This window comes from Solanum verrucosum, unplaced genomic scaffold, assembly GCF_900185275.1.
Source record: "Solanum verrucosum unplaced genomic scaffold, falcon-dt-bn FXZP01000130.1, whole genome shotgun sequence".
NCBI classification, from domain to species: Eukaryota; Viridiplantae; Streptophyta; class Magnoliopsida; order Solanales; family Solanaceae; genus Solanum; species Solanum verrucosum.
This window is the reverse complement of record NW_026020341.1, coordinates 1,034,397-1,047,968: the sequence shown is the minus strand read 5'-3', so window position 1 is coordinate 1,047,968 and position 13,572 is coordinate 1,034,397. Positions and strand designations below refer to the sequence as shown.

Here is a 13,572-nt window from a genome sequence, read left to right as displayed (position 1 = left end):
ACCTTGCGCTTGAAATCTATTTCTCCTTCCTTCCTAAGCCTAGAACAGCCTTTTGAGGGTTTCTGTGGTGATCCTCGCCTTTTTTAGCACTTTGGGAAAAAGGAGAAAATAAGACTTTGCGTCATTAAGTTCTCACTACAAAAAAAACTATATTTAGCGACAAACAAAATTTATCACTAAATAGCTTATTCCATCACTATTTTGGTTTAGCGATGGAATTGCGACAAACTATTGTTCATCGCTATATTCCGCGTAGCTAACCACTTAGCGACAAAAAAATTGAATCTGTCACAAACTGAGCGACGAATTTGCGACGGAAGTTATTCGTTAGCAAACTTAGCAACGAAAAAATCTGTCACTATTTTTGTAATTTATGTTGCTGGTTTTGTAACTTATTTCGTCGTCTCATCATATTGGCAACCAATTTTTTGTCGCTAATTTCGTCGCCTATTTTTGTTACATTTCGCCTTTCTTTAGCGACAAAAAAATCTGTCGTTGTAATTTTAATTTTATCCCTTATTTTATAAATTATTTCATTGTTTCATCATATTGGGCGACCAAATATTTGTCGCTAATTCCGTCTCCATTCTTTTAGCGACGAAAATAATTTGTCACAAATCCATCAATATATTTTTATTTGTGTAGTATTTTAAATACACATTTTCAAACACATAATATATAATCACAAATTAACTTAATTCCTAGCAATCAATATTCTACAAGATCCAAAGTACATAGCTAAGTGCAAATTATAGTATCAAGTTCAAAATATCCCCAAAGATAAATTTCAAGAAAAATATTTAGCTAAAAGAATTTGCAACAAAATCTAGCCAACAAAACTAACTAAGAGATATTAGAGCCACAATCATTCCTTAGAAATCGATGCACGATCCTCATCAATATTTGTTGCAGCTGGAGCAGGAATTACAGGTGCAATAGTTGATGGATGGTTGGTAGGAGAGTCTGGCTAAGATGAGGCTCGAGAAATCAACCCAAGTACATGCTCTACAAATATAGGAAGCAAGTGATTAGTTAGCGAAGGAATCATTCGCACCACTAACTCCTCCACATTTTCTGTCGGTGTTGTTTGAGCATTTGGACATAGTACTGAGCCCGAAGTATCATATCCAGAAGAGACAAAAAGATTTGGTCCATAAAATACTTTTGCTTGAGCTCCAAGACCATATATCATTATTTTCTTTTCCCCTCCTGCTGCTTGATAATATGCTTGTCATTGATCAACATAAAATTGAGTTTGTGTTTGGTTTTGTAATATTTCTTGATATTTTTCTTCAAAAGAGTGATAATTAGTGAAATTCATTATCAATAACAAAAATAAAAACATCCAGACTCAACTAACAGCAATGAGTGGTCATGTATTTAGAAAATTAAGCTTTTAAAAAGGTCTAAGAATGAAAACAACTATACTATGCAAAACAAAGTTCACATGAGTAAATTTTTAACAAAACCAACATCAAATCAACAAAATAATACTGCAGTTGTATAGCAGAAGTTGACTTTGAATGTTTGTGTGAGTCATCTGATGATGAACTCAAGAAATGTGTTAGGCAGTCAGACAATCTAGAGATGAGCAAAGAGAAAATGATTCAAGATGCAATGAATTGAAATCTGAAAAAACTTCACTTGAGAAACAACTACTTAAGTTGCAATGCCTACTTCTACTGATCCTGATATCATTGTCAGGCTTAAGTGTATAGAGAAGGAGAACACAACTCTCAAAAAAGCACTAGCTGAAAAATATCGAAAGGAGAATTGAAGTATACAAGGAGAATAATCCACAACAAGATTCACATAGTCCTCTTGTTGATCTGGTCAACAATAATCCGGAGGGGGATCTGGAGAGGTTGAGGAATGATGAGATAAGTCTGAGGGTAGAACTTGAGAAGTTGAAAGATGGACAAGAAAGCATGAGATCTTTCTTTTCTAATTGTAACGATCCTCAAAATGAAGTAGGATAAAGTAGAGCCTCACATGGGTTTTATGCATTAATAACTTGTTAAAATAATGAAGAATAGCCTTTTTAGTCAGTTTTAAAGAGTTTGGAAGTCAAACGTCAAGGGAAGACCAAGACGTTCGAAAACTAGTCTTTTGCGTGTTGGTGTGTTCTAGTATGTAGTGCATGTTTTTATGTGTTGTTTGGAGTCTAAAATCAGTGGAGGTGACCCTAGTATCTTAATAAATATTTTTAGGGTCAAAATGTTTGGGTACGACTCCCCGGGACCACCCTAAGGGTCCCCGAGGAGGACCACAACCCTTGGACAAACAAGCTGCCAAGGCAGCTTGAAGTTGCTCATGGAGGGAGCATGTCCGCGTCGCGGACTAGTTCCACCAAGGGCCAAAAGTTTTGTCCGCGTTGCGGACTCTACTGTCTCGTAATTTAATTTCCAGAAACTTGTGGAAAAACCTCCGCGTCGCGAACTTGTTTCCCGACGTAATCTACGAAAATAAAACTCAAGTTTGACTTGTTTAAAAGGTTCAACTAAGTGAGGGGTAGTTTGGGTACTTTGGGAAATTATTATAAACGGTTATTCTACCTATTTTAGGGTATTTTAAGTTAGTTAAAACCGCAAAAACTAAAATGAAACCCCATTCTTCATATTGACCATTCCCTCTCAAAATAGATTCTCTCAAAAACTCCATTGAAGACCTTGATGAAGCTCAAGCTAGAAGATGGGTTTTCAATTGATTTCTTATTCAACTTCATGGGTCTTCAATAATTAAGGTATGGTAACTCTTGATTCTTGAATAACCTCTCATTCAAGGAGTTCTATCAAAGATTTTCAAAAGTGATTCAAAGACCAAAATTCCCAATTTTCAATCTAAACATGGGTTCCTTGTCAAACGATTCTCTAAATCATTTTATTGATGAATTAATGTGGAATCAAGGTTTTTAAGATAATTTTCAAAGGAATTCTTGAAGAACCCATGATCCCCAATTCTCAAAAATTGGCCTATGATGTGGGTATTTGTGAACATGATCTCTATTGGTGAAATTATGTTTAGATTAAATTGTATTGATGTTTCCTATGATTATCTGTACTTATTCATGTTCAATTGTTGGTAAATTGATGAGTTGAGAATTAGGGCCTTATGGGCAAAGTTATGGGTTGATCCCTTTATTTATAGAATTGTACTTAGATTATGTTTATGCTATTGAATTACATTGTTGATTCCTATTGATATCTATGTCAATTGATTATGAATTGTTGAGGATTGATCCATGTTGATCATGGCTTGGAGAATTGGTAAGTTGACCTAACTTTTAGTCTACAGTATAAGAATTAATGTTGTGTGATCTGGTTCACTTATGATGGCGGTGTTTACTTCTTGTCTATCTATGCATGTTGAGATCATGGCCTTAAAGGCAATAGATGTGAAGTGAATTGATGATTATGATGCATATATTTATGAAGTTGTGCTATAAAGGTTATGTATGAAATCCTCAATGCTAGCATGATGTTTAAAGTGTGTTGATGATGAAGAGTATAATGTGAATGATAATGTTAGGGATAAGGTGTGGCCTACATGATTGACTATGTCAAGTACTATTGTGGAATGATCCCTACCTATATGACCCCTATATGAATGTTTGGTCATTTACATGTTAGGAGTACCTATTCAATGTTGAATGTGTCCTTGTCTCCTATGATGAAGTATGGGTGTGTGGTCTAGAATCTGTAAAGGCTTTATATGTGAATTGCTCATGATTTGGGAACATTGTGAATGTGTTGTGATCCATTGAGGGGAAGTGCAGTCAATATCAATGTTGTTGCTATTATGTCACTATGAGGACCCACATGCGCACACACATTCGACATGTATAGCTATTAATATGATGTGTTATGGTGTCTATTGAAAGGTTAACTCTTATATGCACCCTTACATCTTATTATGCATGCAAAGTGTATGATTAGCAAGGTATGAATATGTGTTGTATAAAGGTGTTTATGTGAAAGACTTTCTCACATATGTACACACACATGAATGAATGAATAAGTTATGATAATCTATTGAAAGTGAGTCTCTTGAAAGGTTTCCTCAATTGTACTATAAACTAGACTATGTTATAAATATGGTATGACTATGTGAAAGGTCATTCTCATATAATGTAGGTTTTATGATGAAAGGTCATTCTCATCTTAGAAACCTTTGAGCTATATGATATGAGGGATTAAGTCCCTAAAGCCTATTCTATGAACTAATGTTAAATAAAGGCTTAAAGATGTTTAAAAATGGAGTTGGAGCTTAGCACTGAGAGAACATGAAAAATGGGAGTGGGGGCTTTATGATTAGCAAATATGGCTTCCCACAAGAGAACCTTCACGTTTAGAAAGTCCGGGTTCCCAACATAAATGTTGTCTCATGAGATGGAAACCTCCACACCTAGTCAGTTAAGGTTTCTAGTAGCAATCTCCTTGTTCCATAACTATGTGCCCCCGTAGGTATTAGCTTAGTGGATCCACTCGATAGCTATTATGTACGTAGGTCCTACCTTGGCAAGTACTACCCTCTCTTTTCGGTGTGGGAGTAGAACACCGGATTCCATGTAGATCACATGGTCTATGTCGATTATGGCAATGTCTCCCGAAAGTTAAGAAATGAACTAAGATAAGAATATGAACTCTAGTCATGATTTCTTGAAGAGTTACTTAGTGTAGGTAGGACAATGGACCCTACTTATACATTGCACAAGTGAATTCTAAGGCAGGTTATGATTAGGCTCTTTATGTAATGAAGACTATGGTCTATGTATGTTAATATAAAAGCATGTTAAGGTTGACTTTACTTATGTCAAGACATGAAGTATGATTATGCATGTGAATTACACTTATGACTTCTTAATGGGTTTGCTTAGTATATATGGGGGGTATGGGACTCCATGTGTACATTGCACAAGTGAACTTGTGAAGGGGTTGTGAGGATGGTTTACCTATGATATGAACTAAATAGGCTATGACTAATGATGTAGTAAAGGAATGAGTCCTTATATGATGTTATGAAGTATGTTGGTCTTATGTCTAATGTTAAATGAAGACGTTATGACTTGTTGAATATGATGTGCCTAGTCTATGGTGGCTTCTTAGGAACACTTAGTATTATGGGATGCTACTTGCACATTGCACTAGTGTGACTCAGGGGTTGTCTTAGGTGATGGTTCCTATGTGAGGACTATGTCTTACGGTGTGCTTATGACTTATGAATATATGTGGTTGGATTGATGAAGGCTATATGTAAGTTCACCCTTGGTAACCTTAAGGTGATACATTCAACCAAGTATTCCCTAAGGGTTGCTTGAGGAAAGGAGTTAAGATAAAGAGGAAGGTAATGTATTATATGCATTGAATGTGCCTAAAATGTTATAAGTGGCTCTATGTGCTATTATGAATGGTTTCCATGTGTATGATGATGTGTGTGGTTTATATTGTGCCTATTGTACTAAATGTTCTTGAAGTTTCTCAAAAAAGGCATGATGCATGGTTTCCAACTAAATATCCTTTTAAAAGCATATTTTGCATGGTTATCATACCTAGTGTATTCTTGTCCTAACATCATTCTTCTTCGTCTTTTTACACCAAGTGTAGGTGGTGGTGGTTAAACGGCTTTTCCTTGAAGTGATGAGCTTGGCTTACTATTCCAAGTTCGGGTGTGTCCTTAAAGATTCAAGGACCTTTATGTTAAAGATTTTCCTTAAGTTTGATGTACTAGATAGTAGTTTCTTTTGTATTGTAAGGGTTATGTCCCTCTTGTGTTGTAGTCGTGTTTTAAGATGGCTACCTTGAGACGTAGTATTTGATGTTGTATTAAGGGTTTAAATGAGGTGTCTTTTAAGTATTCTTTTATATTATGAAAAAATTTTAAATCTTCTGATATTTTCTATGATAAATGTTATGACGAATGCTAAAGGCTTGTATAAGACTTCCGAGAGGTCGAATACGCCGATAACGGCTAGGGGGTGCTCTCGGGTCGTTACAAACTTGGTATCAGAGCATAAGGTTATGAAAATGGTCTTAGGATTCAACGTCTCATGAGCCACGTCTAGTAGAGTCTTGTTCATCGGTGTGAGTCGCGACACATCTATGAGTGAGAGGCTATAGAACGATAGAAGTTTTGCTTTCTTCATTACTTTTGTGTCATGCCGTAGAGCTTCACTCCATATGATCTCTCTCTCTTATTTTCCCTTGTTCGGTGGACTTCTAGATGTGATTGCTTGGAAGGGGTGATGTTGCAAGGATCGAGGGAAGAAAAGTTGAGTTTTAATGCTTATTATGATGTGGTGACTATATGAGTATATATGAAGGTAGATTTGGAAATCGTATTGTGATGTCAATCATGGCTATGTGTGACCTATAAGGTTGGGAGCATTACATTGAAAATGTTGTATGGTGGTATAGTTCTCATATGATAAGAGTCGTTATGGTAAGAATGAAATCCTTTTTAGGATGATGAGTAGCTTTATGGTGATGGGTAATGATAGTAGAAAGTCATGGTGTAGATTTGAGGAGTTTTGAAGGAATGTGGTAACTAGTGTGAGTTGAAAGTTGTTCTTTTCTTATGAGTGATGCTTCATGGTTATCCCTGTGTGAATCGGAGTTCTTGTGTAGGCTTTCCCTAAGAGCGGAAAAAGGGACTTTGTTCCATGAGTTGGGATAGTGTTTTGCTCTAAGGTTAACTTGGAGAGTTGCATGTACCTCTTAGTTCATGGGAATGACAAGAGAATAGATGTTGACCAACTCTAAAGAGAATAGTTGTCTTGTAAGGTTGATCTTAAGTATGGTCATTCAAAGAGGGTGTTTAGATAATACCTAGGCATGGTTGAGCGGAAAGTTACACCAAAGGTGATGATAAGGGTAAGATGTGATAAAGAGTTGATTAAGCTCACCCCAAGGGGGGATAATGTGCCTAGATGGTAATGTTTTGAGTGCCCTTAATATTTCTACATTGAACTTCCTTGAGTTCTTCATGCTGAGAACCACTTTGGGTGATAGATATGAAGTGGAGTGCTATAGATACTCATTTTGTTTGGATTCTTGAAATCCTCACCTAAGGGAGTATAGTGAAGATTTAGTGGAGAATGGCTCCTACCTTAGAGATGAAGGAGGTAATGATTAAAGGAGTTTGCATAACTTGATCCCAAGAGGGGGACATTGTGCTTAATTGGTAATTGATAGTTCTCTTGGTTACTTTAAAGTGCTCTTAGATGGGTTTACCCTAAGTGGGCGATGATGAGTGAGTAGTAAGGTTGTTGATATCCTTATCTTTTCCTTCTACTCCTATTCAAGCTTGAGACCAAAGAGTTCCTATAGCTTATTCATGTTTTAGAGTCTTGCATATGATTATGAGTTGCATGATCTCCGTATGTTATCATGTCCTCGAAGACACTATGTTATGCATGTTTTAAAGGATTCTTATTACAAAATCAATTTAAAAAATGGAATTTTAGTAATAAAATTCATGTTTCTCATGTCAATATGCATCTTTATATGGTGAATGCACTATTGACTTCATGAGGAAGAGAGTATGAGCATGCTTAGGTTAGGAGTTGAGAATTTCTCCTTAAATGAATTGACCTTTGTGTAATGCTTGCTTATGAGTTTTATGATGCCATGTGTGTATGTTGTGACTAGGAGAAGGTAGTCCCTCCTTGAACATAACTAAACATGGTAATTCCATGTATGTTCTTGATAGTATGATGATTAAATATAAGACTAGTAGATGATCTATAATCCTCATGTTAGGGTGCAACTAGTATGAATTGCTTAATTGCCTCATGAGTGGAAATATTGATCATGTTTATATGTGCATTTGAAAGCTATTGCATATTGGACCCTATGATGATATAAAAGGGATAAATATAATGTCATGATTAGGAGAAGGTAGTTCCTCCTATGAACATGAGAAAGGCCTATGTAGTGGATGCATTATGAGTCGGTGGATAAAGTTTCTACTTGCTTGTGTTGCATGAGTTGATTTGAAGTGCATGCTTAAATGATTTCTTATGATAAAGTTGCATAATGTGCTTTAATGAGATAGTTGCATGTTGTGTTTCTTTGGTGTTTGAAATGATAATGATGATTTGGAGAAGGAAGTTCCTCCAATGAGATGGGAAATTATAATGTTGATGCATAAGGAGTTGGTAGATGTGTTACTATTTTCTTGAATTACACAAAGTTGTTTTGAGCCTTTTATGTGGAGTTGATGTTCCTCCTTGATGTGTGCTCTTATGTTGATGTTGTATGTTGTATATTGTGAGCTGCTAATTGGGTCATTGAGTCCTCAGAAGTGTTTTAAGTGTCATTCGAGGACGAATGTTCCTAAGTGGGGGATATTGTAACGACCCTCAAAATGAAGTAGCATAAAGTAGAGCCTCACATGGGTTTTATGCATTAATAACTTGTTAAAATAATGAATAATATCCTTTTTAGTCAGTTTTAAAGAGTTTGGAAGTCAAACGTGAAGGGACGACCAAGACGTTCGAAAACTAGTCTTTTGCGTGTTGGTGTATTCTAGTATGTTGTTCTTGTTTTTATGTGTTGTTTGGAGTCTAAAATCAGTGGAGGTGACCCTAGTGTCTTAATAAATGTTTTTAGGGTCAAAACTTTCAGGTACGACTCCCCGGGACCACCCTAAGGATCCCCGAGGAGGACCCCAATCCTTGGCCAAACAAGCTGCCAAGGCAGCTTGAAGTTGCACATGGAGGGAGCATGTCCGCGTCGCGGACTAGCTCCACCAAGGGCCAAAATTTTGGTCCGCGTCACGGACATGTCGCGTACTCTACTGTCTCGTAATTTAATTTCTAGAAACTTATGAGAACACCTCCGCATCGCGAACTTGTTTCCCGATGAAATCTGCAAAAATAAAACTCAAGTTTGACTTGCTTAAAAGGTCCAACTAAGTGAGGCGTACTTTGGGTACTTTGGGAAATTGTTATAAACGGTTATTCTACCTATTTTAGTGTATTTTAAGTTGGTTAAAACCCCAAAACCTAAAATGAGACCCCATTCTTCAAATTGACCATTCCGTCTCAAAATAGATTCTCTCAAAAACTCCATTGAAGACCTTGATGAAGCTCAAGCTAGAAGTTGGTTTCCAACTGATTTCTTCTTCAATTTCATGGGTCTTCAATAATTAAGGTATGGTAACTCTTGATTCTTGAATAACCTCTCATTCAAGGAGTTCTATCAAAGATTTTCAAAAGTGATTCAAAGACCAAAATTCCCAATTTCCAATCTAAACATGGGTTCCTTGTCAAACGATTTTCTAAACCATTCTATTGATGAATTAATGTGGAATCAAGGTTTTTAAGATAATTTTCAAAGGAATTCTTGAAGAACCCATGATCCCCAATTGTGGAAAATTAGCCTATGATGTGGGTCTTTGTCAATACGATCTATGTTGGTGAAATTATATTTAGATTAGATTGTATTGATGTTTTCTATGATTGTCTATACTTATTCATGTTGAATTGTTGGTATATTGATGAGTTGAGAATTATGGCCTTATCGGCAAAGTAATGGGTTGATCCCTTTGTTTATAGAATTGTACATAGATTATGTTTATGTTATTGAATTACAATGTTGACTCCTATTGCTATCTATGTCAATTGATTATGAATTGTTGAGGATTGATCCATGGTGATCATGGCTTGGAGGATTGGTAAGTTGACCTAACTTCTAGTCTATAGTATGAGAATTGATGTTGTGTGGTTTGATCCACTTATGGTGGCGGTGTTTGCTTCTTGTCTATCTATGCATGTTGAGATCATGGCCTTGAAAGCAATAGTAGTGAAGTGAATTGATCATTATGATGCATATATTTATGAAGTTGTGCTGTGAAGGTTATGTATGAAATCCTCAATGCTAGAATGATGCTTAAATTGTGTTGATGATGAGGAGTATAATGTGAATGATAATGTTAGGGATAAGGTGTGGTCTACATGATTAATTATGTTAAGTACAATTATGGAATGACCCTTACATATATGACCCCATATGAATGTTTGATCATATACATGTTAGGAGTACCTATTCAATGTTGAATATGTCATTGTCTCCTATGATGAAGAGTGGGTGTGTGGTGTAGTATCCCTAAAGGCTTTATATGTGAATTGCTCATGATTTGGGGAAATTGTGAATGTGATGTGATCCCTTGAGGGGAAGTGCACACAATATCAATGTTGTTGCTCTTATGTCACTATGAGAACCAATATGCACACACACTCTACATACATAGCTATGAATATGATGTGTTATGGTGTCTATAGAAAGGTTAACTCTTATATGCACCATTACATCTTATTATGCATGCAAAGTGTATGATTAGCAAGGTATGAATATGTGTTGTATAAAGGTATTTATGTGAAAGGATTTCTCACATATGTACACACATTAATGAATGAATAAGTTTTATGATAATCTATTGAAAGTGAGTCTCTTGAAAGGTTTCCTCAATTGTACTCTAAACTAGACTATGTTATGAATATGGTATGACTATGTGAAAGGTCATTCTCACATAATGTAGGTCCTATGATAAAAGGTCATTCTCATCTTAGAAACCTTTGAGCTATATGATATGAGGGATTAAGTCCCTAAACCCTATTATATAAACTAATATTAAATAAAGGCTTAAAGATGTATAAAAAGGGAGTTGGAGTTTAGCACCGAGTGAACATGAAAAATGAGAGTGGGGACTTCACGTTTATCAAGTCCGGCTTCCCACAAGAGAACTTTTACGTTTAGCAAGTCCGGGTTTCCAACATAGATGTTGTCTCATGAGATGGAAACCTCCACGCCTAGTAAGTCATGGTTTCTAGTAGAAATCTCTTTGTTCCTTAACTACGTACCCCCGTATGTATTAGCTTAGTGGATCCACTAGATAGCTATTATGTATGTAGGTCCTACCTTGGCAAGTAGTACCCTCTCTTTTCGGTGTGGGAGTAGAACACCGGATTCCATGTAGATCACATGGTCTATGTCGATTATGGCAAAGTCTCCCGAAAGTTAAGAAATAAACTAAGATAAGAATATGAACTCTAGTCATGATTTTTTGAAGAGTTACTTAGTGTAGGTAAGGCTATGGACCCTACTTATGCATTGCACAAGTGGATTCTAAGACAGGTTATGTTTAGGCTCTTTATGTAATGAAGACTATGGTGTATGTATGTTAATATGAAAGAATGTTAAGGTTGACTTTACTTATGTCAAGACATGAAGTATGATTATGTGTGTGAATTACACTTATGACTTCTTAATGGGTTTGCTTAGTATATGTGGGGGTATGGGACTCCATGTGTACATTGCACAAGTGATCTTCTGAAGGGGTTGTGAGGATGGTTTACCTATGTTATGAACAAAATGGGTTATAACTAATGATGTAGTAAAGGAATGAGTCCTTATATGATGTTATGAAGTATGTTGGTCCTATGTCTAATGTTAAATGAAGACGTTATAACTTGTTGAATATGATGTGCCTAGTCTATGGTGGCTTCTTAGGAACACTTGGTGTGAGTAGTATTATGGGATGCTACTTGCACATTGCACTAGTGTGACTTAGGGGTTGTCTTAGGTGATGGTTCCTATATGAAGACTATGTCTTATGGTGTGTTTGTGACTCTATGAATATATGTGGTTGCATTGATGAAGGCTATGTGTAAGTTCACCCTTGGTAACCTTAAGGTGATACATTGCACCAACTATTCCCTATGGGTTGCTTGAGGAAAGGAGTTAAGCTAACTAAGAAGGTAATGTATTGTATGCATTGAATGTGCCTAAAATGTTATAAGTGGCTCTATGTGCTATTATGAATGGTTTTCATGTGTATGATGATGTATGTGGTTTATATTGTGCCTATTGTACTAAATGTTCTTGAAGTTTCTCAAAAAAGGCATGATGCATGGTTTCCAACTAAATGTCCTTTGAAAAGCATGTTTTGCATGGTTATCAGACTTAGTGCATTCTTGTACTAATACCATTCTTCTGCATCTTTTTATACCAAGTGTTGGTGGTGGTGGCTAAACGGCATTTTCCTAGAACTGATGAGATTGGCTTACTATTCCCATGTTCGGGTGTGTCCTTAAAGATTCAAGGACCTTTATGTTAAAGAGTTTCCTTAAGTTTGATGTACTAGATATTAGTTTCTTTTGTATTGTAAGGGTTATGTCCCTCTTGTATTGTAGTCGTGTTTTAAGATTGCTACCTTAAGACGTAGTATTCCGCTTTTGTATTAAAGGTTTAAATAAGGTGACTTTTAAGTCTTGTGTTATATTATGAAAAAGTTTTAAATTTTCCACTATTTTCTATGATAAATGTTATGACGAATGCTAAGGGCTTGTATAAGACCTCTGAGAGGTCAAATACTACGGTAACGGCTAGGGGGTGCTCTCGGGTCGTTACACTTACTTTCTAGGCTGCGGAAAGGTAAAAGAAATTAGGAATATTTTGAAGTGAGAAAAGTCTCTAGCAGCAATGACACTAGAAATAGGCCACGATTAGTGGAGTCGCCAAATCGTGTGGTTGGCTCAATCTAGGATGGGATTGGACAGATATCAAACTCTATTGGTTGCTCGGTAAGTTTCATTGAAAAAAAACAAAAAGAAGAAGCAACTACTCAAAATGCTAAGAATCGTGAGTTTTGGGAGAAACTGTTTGAAGAAGATTCAGAGTTGAAAATTGAAGGAGCAGAGGAGGAACTGAATTGTTCGAGAGCTATGACAGAGATTGAGGAGATGGTGGAAAGCAAGATTGTTAGGGAAGGAGACGCTTGATTGCAAAGGCTGCTTCTAGTTTAAATGATCAGACAAAGTCTTATCTTCAACTATGGACCAAGTATATTATATTTTTCAATCAAATACAAAAATATGAATTCTAGTACATGTTTAAATTATGATCTTCTTATCATATCGAAATCGAGAAAAAAATGAATTGAAATCTAAAAAAAAAATGTAATTGAGAGACAACTACTTAAGCTGCAACGCCTACTTCTGCTAAGATGATGCTTATCGTGACCAACGACACTAACCTATGGTACTAGTGTCTACGATCATTGATAATATAGTAACCCAACTAAAGGTTGGGGTCGTGTCCCAATGGAGTGGTTTTGAGAATTGATAGAAAAATAAAATTTAGTTCTAACTAGTCATAGCTAAAGATATTAACGATTAAAAACATAATAAATCAAAGGGGGGTGACACAAAAGTGTCAAATATCGATTTGGGGGTTTTGTCACAAATAGTATAAACAGCGAAAATAGCAAGAAAATAAAGTATAGGGAAGAGTTCTGGGGGGTGACCGCAATACAAGTTGAGATAAATCGTTGGGTACATGCTTTCAATAGGAAATTTGCAACATAATAGTGACTAGGCTAAGCTTTAGATGGAAATAAGTTTCCTCTCGGGCAACTTACCCCATTTCAAATATGTTCCTCTCGGACACTCATTTGCCACATGAAGGACAGCCTATGCCTTACCCCATTCACTTTCTTGAGTTGAGTGTTAGGATATGGGACTAGGGCTCACCCTCTCAGGCTGAACCTCATGTCAATCCACTCTTTAGGCCA

At 36.2% G+C, this 13,572-nt stretch overlaps 1 pseudogene; it reads left to right on the top strand.

The window, feature by feature from the left end:
* The first annotated feature begins 1,364 nt into the window (after positions 1–1,364).
* Positions 1,365–12,885, top strand: LOC125837338 (uncharacterized; annotated as a pseudogene).
* The last annotated feature ends 687 nt before the right edge of the window (positions 12,886–13,572 follow it).